Here is a 15,672-nt window from a genome sequence, read left to right on the forward strand (position 1 = left end):
GTTTACTAAATTCCTACGAGAACAATAAAGAAAGATATTTACAAGTGATCGACTTCCACACTTTTAAAATCAGATTTCAGAAAACATAAGCATATTCCAATGAACTTTAATCACACAATCGAGTCATCACCAAAGAGAAACATAGAAGGGTTCTAAACACAAGCCTACGAGATCATGCATTTAATCGGTTCTTCTAAATAGTTATCCAAGCTAGAACGTCTGAACTTAAAACATTTTACATATTGCTGCTATCAATACTATGAGTATCTGTCCAAAAATATGCAAATCATTAAGCAAAATAACGAACCCTAACATGAAAATTAAAGAGCTAACGTACGACGCTTAACCATTACATGCAAAACATCCTCTCAATCATATCTGTGACACGACCTCCACTACTGGAGATCTACACTTAACTACGAGGCTTAGTATAATCATAGCACTACTGACCTGCAGAATCAGCAATATAAATAAAACAAGAAACATGCTTCCAACAATTAACTAAGACAACGAACTCAATCATATAACATCATTAGAACATTGAAATCAAACTTATTATTAACTGAAAATTAACATAATCCTCAACAAAGCATCCATCCAATTTGAAAAATAAAACACATGGTTCTAATTTGAAAACTAAAACAAGAACGAAATAACCAAAATGTTCTAGGCATAGGATTACACTTCTCAAAGATCTTGATGGCCGATCGAATAACTTGAGATCGTGCAAGGCTGTGCTAGGGCTTCAATACTTCCTAGAACGTCTAAGGCCATAAGGGTTTTTCTCCTTCTTCTTCTAGGGACTCACAACAATGAGAGAAACTAAAAACTTTTCTGAATTTCTAGAGTGTAGGAAGTGATGATGAAAAGGTTACTCTTGGCTCCCTTATATAGTGGTTTGGCCGAACCCTAGGTCCTCTCTTAACGCTTGATCAACTACTGATCCAACGGTCGAATAATTGCACAAAATCTTGATATAAATCTCCAAGGAATTCTCTAGAATATCTTGTGCAATAATACGTTGAATGTAGCTTGAACAAGGACTAGATGCATTGCTTGGACGCCAAGTTGAATCACGACAAGGGATTCCTTCCTTATTCTTCCGCAGATCAAATCTTCTCCTTACTTGGTGTGCAATTAGGGCACCTACAAAGGAAAGAAAATCAGATTAATAAGGTAAGAATAATTGGAATTGAAATGGTAAAGTTAAAGGAAAGAATCTCCCTTATTTTCTGATTTATATTGCACGCAAAATCCCTTGATTTAGGACGATTTTCTAACTCTAGAATCCCTTGATCACGGTAACATAATCCTCAATAAAGCATCCATCCAATTCGAAATATAAACCACATGGTTCTAATTTGAAAACTAAAACAAGAACGAAATAACCAAAAAGTTCTAGGCATAGGATTATACTTTTCAATGATCTTGATGGCCGATCGAAGAACTTGAGATCGTGCAATGCTGTGTTAGGGCTTCAATACTTCCTGGAATGTTTGAGGCCGCAAGGGTTTTTCTCCTTCTTCTTCTAGGGACTCACAACAATGAGAGAGACTAAGAAAACTTTTCTGAATTTCTAGAGTGCAGGAAGTGATGATGAAAACGTTACTCTTGGCTCCCTTATATAATGGTTTGGCCGAACCCTATGTCCTCTCTCTACGCTTGATCAACTTCTGATCCAACGGTCGAATAATTGCACAAAATCTTGATATAAATCTCCAAGGAATTCTGTAACACCCCGGACAAATTTTACCTATTTACTGGGTATTTTACGAGTTACTGAGGAATTTAACCGTGCTCAGTAACTTGGTAATTTAACGGTCGAGTTCATTTTCGAGTTTTTCTCAAAATGTTAAATTCCTCTTTTAAGGCCCCACTGTAGTAGTACGTGTCGACACGAGTTCACTGGTGTCTTCGGATTATTTGTCGGAGCTTCGAGTTATTTTCTATGATTTATTAGAGGTTTGGTTATAGAAATTAATTTTTCTGAAATTAGGATATAACTTTTAATCTGGACCGTCTGATCAAGTAGGGTTTCGATCTTGGCCGTTGGTTTGGTTATTTAAGGAAATGAGATGGGTTGACTTCAAGGAAAGCCTACACTCGGTGTTAACCCGAGCCCAGACTCCCCTCCCTCCCTCCATCTCCGGTTCCGGCCACCTCATATATGACAAGATCACCACCAAAATGATCCTCTTCCTTTTCTCTTCAAAACCCAGTAATCGGATTCCACAAACAACCCGGATTCATGGAGATCGAAATCAAGGGTACTCCACTGAGTTTATCGATTTTCGGCGAAATTCGGCATCCCCTCCAGTGGCGACTGGTAGTGTTTTGTTCTCCTTTATCTCTTCTACCTTTCTATGTCTTTTGTTCCTCAAATCGAGACCTAACTCTAAAATCCCCTTTCTTCTGTTTTCTGGGTTTCTCGAGCTTCTTTTCCGGTGAATGTGCTCTTTGTGCTCTGGTGGCCACCACGGGCTTCGACGAGCGTTTTACATCCTTGGCGAAGCTGAGACATAGAGTTGGGAAGCTTTGGGGCAGCTGCTGTTGTGCGGTATCGTGGCAGAGGGACTGCATGTCGATTCCAAGTAGGGAGGAGCTGCTGAGTTCTTTGGTTTTGGGATATATTTAAGGTAAGTTTAGTTTTTGGGGCTTTTGTGTTGGATTGTGGAATTTGTGTTGATGAGTTGTGGCTGAAATCGATGTTTTGGTTGTTGTATGTCGATAACTTGGAGATTGGAGGATATAGGGAGACTATGGCAAATTCCAGCGAGGCAGCAGTTCCGGCAGAATCGGTGAAGGTAGTTTGTCGACTTTCCTTTTTTGTGTAAGTGGTAGTTTACGGTTTAGAAAAACCTGCCATATTTAGAAAGTTTCTATTTTAGAAAACTTTCCCTTTATGCAAACCGTTTTGGGTGCCCTTAGTAAATTTTGGGGTGAAGTTGTGTAGAGAGGAAATGAAGGAAATTATTGGTATTATATGTGGGAATGCTTGAATGTAGGGGACCATAAAATAATTTTGGTAATATGAACACTGTCCATAGTAACTTTAGGATCTAGACCAGATTACTATGTGATGAATTTTGAACTAAATTGGTTGCATTGATGTGTTAAAGGCATGGAAATTGATTGTGACTTCGATTCTAAGTTAAGGGTTGGTTTGGAACCGAATGAGTTTTAGTTGCGAAGTTAGTCGAAAATAATTATTAATATCTGTTGGTCAAACATGGGTCAAACCTGGTCAATTCCTAGTCAACATAGGAAATCCTAGTCAAACTAGGAAAAAGTCGAATCGATGATTATTATGGGTTCCGGTCTGACCGATTTGTTCTACTATTTATCATCAGACGTGGGATTGGCTAGAGAGTGTGAATAGTTGGAGGCAGCGCTCGAGGAGTATTCCAAGCATTGGAAGACTTAGGCCTAATACTGTCAGTGGACGTTTGTTTTAAATTAAATGCATGTGATTGTTTCATATTTAATGATTGAGTTTAATTTATTGAATCTTAATTTGTGGAATAAATTTCCTTTTATGAATTATTTATGCGAAGTATTTTCGAAAGTGAATATTCTTATTTTATTTGTTAACTTCACTATTTGGAAAGTTACTGAAAATGAAATTTTCGGTGGAATCCTATACATATTTCCTTCTTCTATATTTGGCAATTTTCATTATTTTGGAGAGTTACTGAAAATGAGATTTTCGGTGGATATGTATATGGATATTTATGAGGATAGTATGTATATAAATGCTAACTCGCCATATGTGTTTTTTTCGCCATAATGAGGTGAAATTCCATTATGGTGTGACGTGAGCGTGAGACGCAATCGTCGTAGCCCTATATGAGTGACGCAAGCGTCGTAGCCCTATATGAGTGTAGGAATTTATATAGGGGGTATGCACATATATACACCGTCTTTTCCGCCATAATGTAGCGTTTCAAAATTCCATTATGGTGTGACATGAGCGTGAGACGCAAGCGTTGTAGCCTTGTATGAATTTCTATTTTTCATATATTTTCATAAGAATTCATACAAGGAGTATGACAAGTGTAAATACATATATATATATATATATATTTTGGCCTGAGAGGCTGTTTATTATGAAGTATGGGAGACTAGCTAGGCTAGTCACGTTTTTGTTAATTTTTAAGTTAAAAGCTTTTGAGCTTGTCGCATGCATCATAGCTTTTCTAAATAGATTAAATTGGGAAAGCATAAAGACTTGTTTTTTTTAAACTTTATTTTTGTCCACTCACTCTAACGTTTTCAATTGCTTCTCCCCTGGGCCCTTCGGTTTTAAATGCCTAGTTTGCAGGTTAGCATAGTTGAGGTCGGGCGTATATGGAATATATCGAGGCATAGTCCATCATATAGCTTTCTTTTATTTTTATATTTATTTTTTCTTCATTGTTAGAATTGCTCTGAACCTATGAATTGTTGGATATGAGATTATTATTAGATTAGTAAATAAATTGGGAGGTGTTGTGATTGGGGGAGCACGAAGGCTCCAAGAGTATATAAGATTGGAGATGAAATTTTTAGAAGTGTTTGCAAGTATTTTTAGGAAGGATTGTCCATTTTCAAGAGAGGTTATGCCGAATTTTAGATAAAATTTCCTTTAGAGGTGGTCCCCGCAGGTTTACTTTGAATTTCAGGGTGAAATTCGAGGTGGGTCCTGACAAATTCTCTAGAATGTCCTGTGCAATAATACGTTGAATGTAGCTTGAACAAGGACTAGATGCATTGCTTGGACACCAAGTTGAATCATGGCAAGGGATTCCTTCCTTATTCTGCCGCAAATCAAATCTTCTCCTTGCTTGGTGTGCAATTAGGGTACCTACAAAGGAGAGAAAATCAGATTAATAAGGTAGGAATAATCGGAATTGAAATGGTAAAGTTAAAGGAAAGAATCTCCTTTATTTTTTGATTTATATTGCACGCAAAATCCCTTGATTTAGGACGATTTCCTAACCCTAGAATCCCTTGATCACGGTAAAATCCCAAGGGATTTGCCGTCCTTCTTATACACGTCCAAAAGAAATCCTCTTTCATGTTAGGTTAGGGTTCCTAGCTTCACATGGCGTCCCTGTCTCATGAGGAAAGAAAGTTTCTCAAAATGAATAAGGAAAGGCAGAGCATGAAAGCTTTATAAGTAGTAAGTTTCCTAAATCAAAATGAGAAAGTTTCTTAAATGAAATAGGCAAGTTTCCCGTTTCAAATCAGGAAAGTTTCCCAAACGATTTATCCTTTGATTTACTCATTTTTGCGACTTATTGAGACTCCTTGTTGCACCGGGAATCCTCATTTGACCAGGATTCCTATCAATTCTTGCCTTTTAGCCTTCTTTTATGTAATGTTGCCTCTTTCGACCTAAAACATTGAAACAAGCTAGAAATGGCATTATTAAGAACATAATGAAGCTAAATAGGGTTGGAAATATGTTAATATCGTAGCATAAAATGCGTCTATGAAGTGACACTTCAACCAAAACCCCAATTCCCATACAACAACCCTAGCCTCAATATAGGCCTAATGCCCAAACAAGGGTTTAACAATAGTCTGCCACCAGCAACTAGCGTATGTTGACATGCCACCGGCAACCTCCAAACTGATCCTAACAACCTCTAAATCGATCCTAGCGCTTGCTGAGAACTCCTCCGATAGGTACTTGTCTTCCTCCACAAATATGTCGTCATCTTGGAGAACTTGCCCAAAGCCATGAGTCTTAGATTCGATAACCCTCCATTGATTCACGACGATCCAACCACCACCCGAACCAGTGACATGGCCATGGCCATGTCGAGCCTTCCGACCTGCTTGATGCCAAAGGCCGACGCCCGACACCACGTTGACAAAGCCGGCTTGGCCTGACGCCACAGAGTTGCCGTCGTTGATCTCACTTTCACCAACAAACTCATCAACGCCGAAACGATCAAGACTGAGGAGAAGAAAACACAACCGAACCAAAAATAGATTGGTGCACAAAGAAGACGACGGGAAAGAAACCCACAACCTCCATCACATAAAACACCATAACAAATGGAAGATCCTTTTCTACCAGTAATAAAACCATAGACATATGCCGCCAACGACAAACCCTAGCTAGCAGAGAGCCTTTCATTTTGTTTAGTTGTTTAATGAGATGGTTAATGTGTGAGTGATATGCATGAATTCATGGATGAAATGTTTCTATTATATAAATTTAGTTGGTTAATTCGAGTGTAACGTGTGTATATAAGGGGTTGTGAACTTACCACATGTTACTCCTCTTATTATTATTTTTGAATAGTACGAAAATTTGATTGACCAAAGATAGAGGTTACATTGTAAAATAAAAAACTTTTTCTCCTAAACCTAGAACGCACCTCACACGCGCAAACCTCTGACTTTTGTCGACGGCTTCTTTTCCACCTGTCCGGCTGTGCAATGGCGTTGGCGTTGGCCTCCGGCCTCGTCGAAGTTCATTTATTGCGGTTGGACAGACCGTCAATATAGGAGCTTGCTCCGATGATTGGTTGGGTCTGTGTGGGTGCAGGTTTTCTTGTTTTCAGTCGATGGTGGCGGTAGTACAAGTGGAGTCTTCGTGGACGATTATGATGATAGATCATATTCGGCCGGAGCTCGCTGCAAGAATCGTAGATCAGACCCGATCTAGAATTTGGTTTTGTGATCGGATCCTTGTGGATCTTGCCGGAGATTCAGCCTTGGATGATTGGGAGTGGGTTTCGGTAGGTGTAGTGGAGGACGGCGGGGGGATGGTTTGTGGGCTGTGGCGGTTGGGGGTTGTGGAGGTGGGGGTGTTACTGCGGAACCAGGTCAGGGGCGGTGCTTCGAAGAAGGTCGAGATCCGAAAGCAGCGGCGTGACTGGGTTACGGACCCGCTGGGGAAGAGGCGGCTGCTTGTCCAACAGTTGGGTCGGGCTAAGATTAAGGGCTTAACCTGATGGGCCCAAGTCCAGTTACGGGCTTGTTTTGGTACTATTAGAACATGGGCTTGGAATTCCATACTAGGTCCATTCTATTTTATTATTATGCTTTCTTATTTAGTTGTTTCAATTCTAGTTCTAAGCGGCTTTATGTCGCAAATAATTCTCTATCACATTTTGATAGGGCGTGAATGGTTTTGTGCCGGTCTATGCACCTTGTGTGCCTCATTTGCTCTAGGTAGGTGGCGCGTCCAATAGAAGATGCTCACAACAAAGCCCAACAAGAGTCCACTACCATCTCCAAAGTTTGCAGCTCTCATGCCGGTGTACTGCCTTACCTTCCGGTTGCCGCTGTCATGCCATGCCATGACCCAAAGCCGACCAAGACACACACCGTCGCTGTCTTGCGCCCAAGCCATCATAGAAGTTCACAACCTGCGAAACACCGCCCTGGCTAAGTTCTTTTAGAACCACAACCATGCCGAAGGCACAAAGGCATGAAACTCGCCAATGCCCTAGACGTAAGCCATCCACCACCACAGAAGCCACTCTCCTTGAGAGAAAGACCATGGACCATGCCTCAGCCATCAACTAATCCTTGAGTCAAGATGCATCCCTCTAGATCTCTCCGAGCAAGAAGATTGCAGATCCTGTCCGGCAGCAGACCCTGAGGCAACGACAAGGCCAAGAGGCCCGCCGAAGCGCTCGGGCACCACCGAATGAGGTTGGATCTGAAAGTTTTGGGAGCGATAACACTTTTTTTGATTTTTATTGATGAATTAATATCTCGCTAAATTCTCAAGGCCTGTAAAGACTACACACATTTAGTTTGTTTTTATAAGACGCTCGTTTTTCATGAAAAAAGAAAAAAGAAAAAAAAGTAAATGAATAAAAATCAAAGTTGGCAAAATATATAAACCTCCCGTCGGGGACTCTGGCACTCTGCTTAATCAAAGTTTTGCTTCTTAAAATTTGCACTTTATCTTACGATTTACCTACAAAGATATTACAAGGTAAAACTCAAGTAATTAAAGTTTCTCTATGTTTTCAAAGGGATCGTATGAGATTTAGACGACAAGCCACATGAAGAAGGCAGACCAAAACGTAAGCGCTACAGAAGCAAGAACATAAGTCCATAGCATGATAACTGAACACTCCTTCTCTCCTGCTCCGAACAATTGAGTGATGGTTGCTGCCATAACATGATGGATATATGTTAACAGACATGATCATCGAGAAACAAATGCACATTGCAATTTCTGGTGTGTGTGTGTATATAAATGGTACCTATGTTCACTGCAGGTGGGAGTGAAAATTGAAGGAGAAGAACAAACAGATACAACGGATCAGAGTGTACTAAGCCAAATTTCATTGCCCCTTTAACGATCAATATGCCGGTGAGAGGCAGCGCAACATAACGAACAATGATGACGCCGATAACGAGAGAAGTTTGTATCCCAGACCCTCTTAGACCTGAAAGGAAATGGTGCATAGATGGAACTTTTCAGTTGAACTCAAAACTAAGTATGCCTAATCATGAAAGCCGGACTCTGTGGATGGAGTTATCCATTACCTTTAAGAAGGTTTCCTCCTATAATCAGAGTGACGGTAGGGATAGCTCCACCACTGCAATCATTAAGAGAGCATTAGTTTAAAGACTATAATGTCACGGAAAAATAACAAAGTACACACAAATGGAATCGACACCAGATAATGAACTCTTAGCACTCATTATTCTCCTATATATCCGAGTAATTAAGATTATGTTAAAATAAATATGTATATAACATATACGTACGATGGACCAAACATATATTTTCCCTAGAATCTCATAGCTAGGAGCTACATCAAAGTGCTAAACCCCTGGAGCTGGAGACAGTTTTTGCATAAGTTTTATACCCCAACAAGGAAACAGTGTCATTAATCACCCGTAGAGGAGCGCCATCATCTATGAATACTTTTCGAACGGGAGGGACGACTCCGATTACAAAGCCGATGATCTATATTGAAAGAAAAAAAAGAATTATAAACTCTATCAATGTGTCGATAATCATAGAAAGGGGAAAAAGGAACCACATAGATTGCATTTCTCAAATTAAAGGTTATACCGCTGCAACTATTGAGGGGGAAAAGATCGTTTCTAGATTGAGCTTCTTAACCACCTTCATTACACGGTTCTTTAGTTTGCCCGGAGGTGCCATGATCTGCAGCAATGAAATATAACAAGAAGCTTGCATTATTATCGAAACTTAATATATAGCTTGCGACATACGTACATACTATCGTATATACATATGTCAATTTCCTGTCAGCTATTTGGAAAAGACTCGAAACTTTACAAATAAGTATATTTGTAGTTGAAACTAGTTGACATCACAGTATTAGACTATTAGAGTGTTAGTGTACACTCTAAATAGATGAAAAAATACATCCAACAATTCATATAAGAAAAAAAAAAAAGGACAATGCCCATTAGCCCTAATTTTAAGAATTTTATTTTCACAAACAAAATCAGATTTTAAAATTCCCAAGAGTCAACTTAAACAGGAAAAAGACAATTATACTCTTAATGATTTAAATAAACTATAATAGACCATTATTATTATTATTATTATTTAAATAAATAAAACTTTTTATTAAATAACTCACACACCCTTACATATGTCAGCGAGGTTTGAACTCATGACCTCAACGTTGTCAGTTAGGCTACCTAACCAACTAGGTCACGGCTCACCGACGTATAATAGACCATTATAAGAATAATAGAAGGTCTATTTTGAAATAAATATCTATGACCGGATTCTTGCACACCAATGACCGTTGACCGTGACTCCGGCAACCGTTGACCAGAATCCGACGACCGTTGACCGGGATCCGACGACATTGACCGGAGTTCGGTGACCGTTGACTGAACTCCGATGACCGTTGACCGGACTCCGACGACGGTTGACCAGTCTCCGGTGACCGGATGTCTATTGAGGGCAGTAGAAGGTTTATTGGGGGCAGTAGAAGGTTTATTGGGGGCAGTAGGACCTCCTATTGGGGCAGTAGGACCACCTATTAGGGTCAGTAGGACCCTTAAACTTAACCGTGCTTTAGTCACTTATAACATGTCCCTATTGGGGCTGTATGACCACCTATTGGGGGCAATATGACCACCTATTGGGGTCAGTAGGCCACCTATTAGGGGCAGTATGACCTCCTACTAGGGTCAGTAGGACCCTTAAACTTAACTGTGTTTTAGTCACTTATATCAGGTCTTTATTGGGGGCAGTATGACCACCTATTGCGGTCAGTAGGGCCTCCTATTGGGGTCAGTAGGACCTTCTATTGGGGGCAGTATCATTCAAAATGGAAACCAAGTTCTTGTACACCCAACACTGTTTTCTTAAAAAAAGAAAAACTAAAAAATTGACACGAAAATAAGCATAGCATAAGAGAGACTTCAAATCCAACCATTCTATGTATCAATTATAGCTATTTAAAAAATCTTGACATATAAATAAATCAAGTGGTCAATTAGAGGCTTAGAGGGGCATTCCCATCTAGTGATACCATACAAGTCTTCCCGGTATATTCAACCATATACATATAAACCAGAAAGAAGTACCAAGTCCTAACAGCTATAGTAATGGAATAATCAAATAGAAATAGTTAAGGTAAAGCAAAATGAGAGAAAGATGCAGGGAATATATGATTTCTACTATAGATTGAGGGCACATGAAAGCTTACACAGTGGACTACTCCACACAAATTTGCAAAGCGAAATCAAAAAGCCAGAAGAAATTAATTAAGAAAGGATTAAGAAACCCCTAAGAAAACATTGTCTGTTTAAAAAAACTTAGCTAGCTAACTCATATCCACAATCCACAATTTTCACTTCATCATATCAAATCAGATCAAACCCTAACTCCAATCCATCACACATCAAATCAAACCAAAGCATTCAAATTCCCAATTTCTCCGGGCAAAGTCTTCATCTTGTTGAACGAAAGGCCCAAATACTCCAAGCTCTTCAAGCATCAAATCTCCGGCGGTAGAAAAGTTATAGAGAAATAACATACCGATAGCTTAGTCAGGAGCTTGAGCCCGGCGACCTAGATAAGAATTAGAACCGCCGAGCACAGGGACGTGACTTTGGAGAGCTCCAGCTCCTTCAGCCCTTGAACTTGTGCAGCGGCAAGCCGTCGAACTCCGGCGACGAGATCCTCAGGCATTCGAGGCTCACCAAGTCTCCTGGACTAGCCAGTCGACATTGATGGAGGTGGGCTTCGCCGGCAGCGTCGTTGTCGGGTCTGTGTCAGCGACGTCGTCATCGAGCAGAGAGAGAGAGAGAGAGAGAGAGTAGATACGAATGAGGGGATGGAAGAAAGAGAAAGAGATAATAAGAGGCAGGGGTAATTTGGTCAGGAAAAAAACACAAAAGGTTAAAAATTTTGTTAGTGAGAATAGATCTGTTAAGAGTGTATGGGTTGATGGGAATATTGAAATCTGTTTTTGTTAGTGGGAAAAAGATCCCCAAATTTAGGGCTAGTGTGAATTTTCCTAAAAAAAAAAAGTAGCTTAAAGTCTAAACTTCTTCAAAAATGTAAGAAAAGGCCGTACTATCAATATTGTCGGTTGAATATTGCTGGAGGAACCATCTTTTTTGGTAATACATGCATCACATCTTATGTGAGAATTGAAGTGACACAATATGCACGACACAATATGCACGCCATTTAAGAATAGGTTCGGCTTTGTGGTACATATATAAACTGCCGATAAGGTGATATGCAGATGATAACCAAATAGTTGGTTCACCGAACATTAGAGTATTGGCAACAATACCACTGTTGGAATAGCTAGGCTTTTACATTAGTAATGGAAAGAAAGCAGAGGCTCAATGCAACTTGGTTTTTTTTTATTGAAATTAACTTACTTGGTTTGTTATGGAGGATCTTTCCAAAGATTGGATCGTGTCTTGATCAAGAGTGTTTCTCTTTGAAGCTATCCTCATAATATTATAAACATAGGACCACAAATAAACAGCAGATATCTGGCGAACAAATGGGATTGAAATTAAAAAATTATGATAAAGAAAGAATCTAGAAAAATAAAATAAGCAAACTAGAGAAGTATACCGCCATTGAAAGTGAAGCATATGCCATTCCAGAAGTATAACAAACATCAGCAGCTCCAAATGGACTCCCTTTTTCTTTACAAACAGCCGGAATTATAATGAGGAGCAAGTTCCCTAAATTTCCTGCTCAAATCCACAAGCAAATTTATATTACAGAAATATTTCTGTATGCTGATCGATTTCGGAGGTATAAAAATTTTGCCATTCATCTTTTGTGGACCTTTCTCTTTCTCTCTAATTTCTTTTCTTTTATAACAAACATTTCATATTGACAATTCAAATTTACCAGCAGCACAGAAACCCATAATAAGGCCTCGCAGATGTGGAGGAGTTCTTGTTAATAAGTTGAGTATCCATCCAAATATTGAACCAACAACAAAGGTCAGTAGGATGTTCACAGGCATGAACCACCTATATACATATAGCTAGGCACATATATAAGTCATTTATAAACGCATGCAATAGTACTAGCTCAGAAATCAAATTAAATTGTAAAATCTCACTACTAAACGAAAGACTATTCAACTCACAGCTTGATCATACTGTCATATGTTATGGTCTCAGCAAGGCTGGAACCAACCAAGGCTGGGTTGAACACGAAAAATGCAACCTGTTCATCAATAAACACAATAATATACAGTACTACTCATCAATTCACTTCATTCGATCAGTAAGAGAAATGAAGAAAAAAGAAGTACGCTGGCGGTATACATACACTGTTTAAGTGCTTCCTAGTATCTTCACCCAGAATATTGACGCGTTCTGTAGCAAGATATGAGCCAAGGGCAGTAATCAATAGGGTTTTCAAGACTGGAATGGATGCAGTGATGAAGAGCTGCAAAAGCTTCATCTTCATCTTGTTTCAGCTAAAAGTAATATTAATATTTCCAAAGCAAATTCAAGAATGAGCAACTTATGTTAACCCAAAGAAAGAACACTACTACTTGGTGGTTCCTCATATATTAGACTTATATATACTTGCATTAATATGGAGGACACTGCTGCAATGCGTCACGGTTCACGAACTTAACTGTGGTTGATGCCCCTGGAGGCAATATTATTGCATAAATTCTACGTTTGAGTTGGGTTCTGTCTTTTCTAGATTCCCATATTAAATATCGAGGGGTTAGTAACGAGTCAGCACATGGAGTTATAAGAGCATTTTTAACAGACTATATTTTCTCTACTTTATAACAATTTAAACTATTTAATCGTTATTTAAGAAATAATATTAATGTAATGCTAGCTAAAATAGGGAGTATTGATGCATACGTAATTCAAAAGCGACTAGTCAGAATAACATTTTAGTTAATTTGACTAAAGATGACTAGCATTGCTAAAAATGCTATAAGCGCATGAACCCAAAGGCTCTTTAAACTTGCTAGTGATAAACCAGCGTCATTGTTTGTGCTAAAAAAGGAAAATAAAAGGGTCGCAAAACGGCCGTAGATTTGATCTGGCGCGGCGCCTTGCCGCCTTCCCCATGTCATGCCATTGCAAACGAGACTCAGACACTAGCAAAAGCACCATGTTAAGAATTGAGGAAGAGCAATTAAAACTTAGCTACCATCTATGGTATTGTTTAAGAGGATTCCACTAAACGATTGTAAAGAAAGAGAAAACCGATCAATAGTATCTCCAAAACGCACTTAAGAAATGAAATGGAAAGTGAATTATTCATATATGGACGATGTAAAACGCACTACGTCGATAGCTTTTGGTTTGTGTACATATTTTCAACCTGAGGCGCATGAAACACTGATTTCATAAGCACACGTTCGAAAAGTTTTTGGCTCTTTCATCAAATGTATAATTGTATACTATGAAAAGAGTGGGCAACACTAAAAAGGAAGATCAACTTGCAATTAACAATATCAGAACCCAACAACCGATTGCATATAAGCATACGACGTGATTGATTTTGCTTTCCTTAATTTTAATTTAGACTGAAATTAATTTACAAAATGTGTTCAAGCTCATTAGGTTTGGTCCGGGCCATTTTCCGTTACTATTCTACTGATGAACTCGGGTTCAAGCATGGATAGATTCCGTTACGAGTTGAAAATGATCAAGGTGAGCATCAGTGGTGTAGCTACATGGTGAGTAGGGAAGTCAATTGACCCTTCTCAACATCTTTCCACATCCATTCCATTGTTTTCAGATTTTTACTTATATCTAAGAGTAATATAAACTACTTTACTCATTTTGCCCCTTCAAATGTGATAATAAATATACTTGCTTTTAAGTTTTAACTAGTTCATGAGATCAAAGCAAAACAATGTGTTTATTTCTTTGTATTTATTTTATTTATTTTCTCTCGTTTGTTCTCTTTTCTTAATTTGAGTGGTTTATCTCATACACATATATTAATAGACAAAATATTGGTCACTCCTCTTATTTTTGAGGTTTCGACAGTTTAGTCCTCCTTTTTTTAATTTCGACAGCTCACTCTCATTACTTTTCAATGTCAAACAATTAGGTCCAACAGTCTACTTTCCATCCAATTTTACAGTTAAGTTGTTGAGCTGTCATTTCTCTCATGCCAAGTCAGCTGAATGAAGGGGTAAAATCACTATAACACTCTTTAGTTTATTTTCCCGTTTCTCCAACAAAAGAAGGATGGAAATCCCTCCAAAACAAAAATTGGATGATGCAATTTTTGTTTTCGGTAAATTAGCACTTTATTGATTGGCTTGCTAATTTTGAAGAATATGCAATGTATTTTTGTTGACAATAACAGTATTATGAAGGTATTAAGGAATGTAGGTGAAATTTGTTTTTTATTCAGTTTCCTTTAGTTATGCTTCAGTTTTTTTTTTTTTTTTTTTTTTTTTTTTTTTTCTTGATACAAATTATGCTTCAGTTCTTGAAGCTTGAATTTTAATGACTATCTTGTACAATGATTTTAGAGGGAAATGGTTTCCGTTTTGGAAAGATTTCCATATTTCTTTTGCTGGAGAAGCCAAAGGGTGTTATAATGATTTTACCCTTCATTTTGCTGATTTGACATGAGAGAAAATGACAGCTCAACAACTTAACAGTGAAATTGGATGGAAAGTAGACGGGTGAACCTAATTGTGTGACATTGAAAAGTAACGAGAGTGACCTGTCGAAATTGAGAAAAAAAGAACTAAACTGTCGAAACCTCAAAATAAGAGGATCCGAAGTGACCAGTATTTTGTTCTATATTAATCTATAGTTTCTTCTCGGCTTGACACTACTGGAAAATAACACTTAGGAGGCGGAATGATTTCGTCTCCTAAGTAACAAAATTGGTCTCCTAAGAACTTAGGAGACGGAATTATCGTCGACTAAGATCCGTCGGCTAAGTATCGTGAAGTAGGAACTTAGGCGACGGAATTTGAATTTCCGTCTGCTTGGTGGTTCTTAGGAGACGGAATCGTTTCGTCTCCTAAGATAATAAGAGACGGATTTTTTTAAACAATTATACATTTATACTCTAAGGCGACGGAATCTATTATACATTTATACTCTTAGGCGACGGAATTGATTCCGTCGCTACTTCTTAAAAAAAAAAAAATGATAAAATCCGCCGTAGGCGGCCTCTGCTTTCTTCCAAATCTCAATCCAATCTACCATAAAACCACAATTAATATG

The 15,672-nt window shown here is 38.5% G+C and overlaps 1 pseudogene across 1 annotated transcript; it reads right to left on the reverse strand.

Annotated features, from left to right (window-relative positions):
• Positions 1-7,999: 7,999 nt before the first annotated feature.
• On the reverse strand, positions 8,000-12,979 carry LOC101299774 (annotated as a pseudogene). The gene is made up of 10 exons (XR_184817.1): positions 12,770-12,979; positions 12,585-12,664; positions 12,341-12,465; positions 12,056-12,177; positions 11,854-11,970; positions 9,041-9,136; positions 8,832-8,932; positions 8,482-8,558; positions 8,220-8,405; positions 8,000-8,124 (listed from the first exon to the last, which is right to left on the reverse strand). The product of XR_184817.1 is annotated as an uncharacterized LOC101299774 (transcript).
• Positions 12,980-15,672: the final 2,693 nt, after the last annotated feature.

Source organism: Fragaria vesca, linkage group LG5 (genome assembly GCF_000184155.1).
Source record: "Fragaria vesca subsp. vesca linkage group LG5, FraVesHawaii_1.0, whole genome shotgun sequence".
NCBI classification, from domain to species: Eukaryota; Viridiplantae; Streptophyta; class Magnoliopsida; order Rosales; family Rosaceae; genus Fragaria; species Fragaria vesca.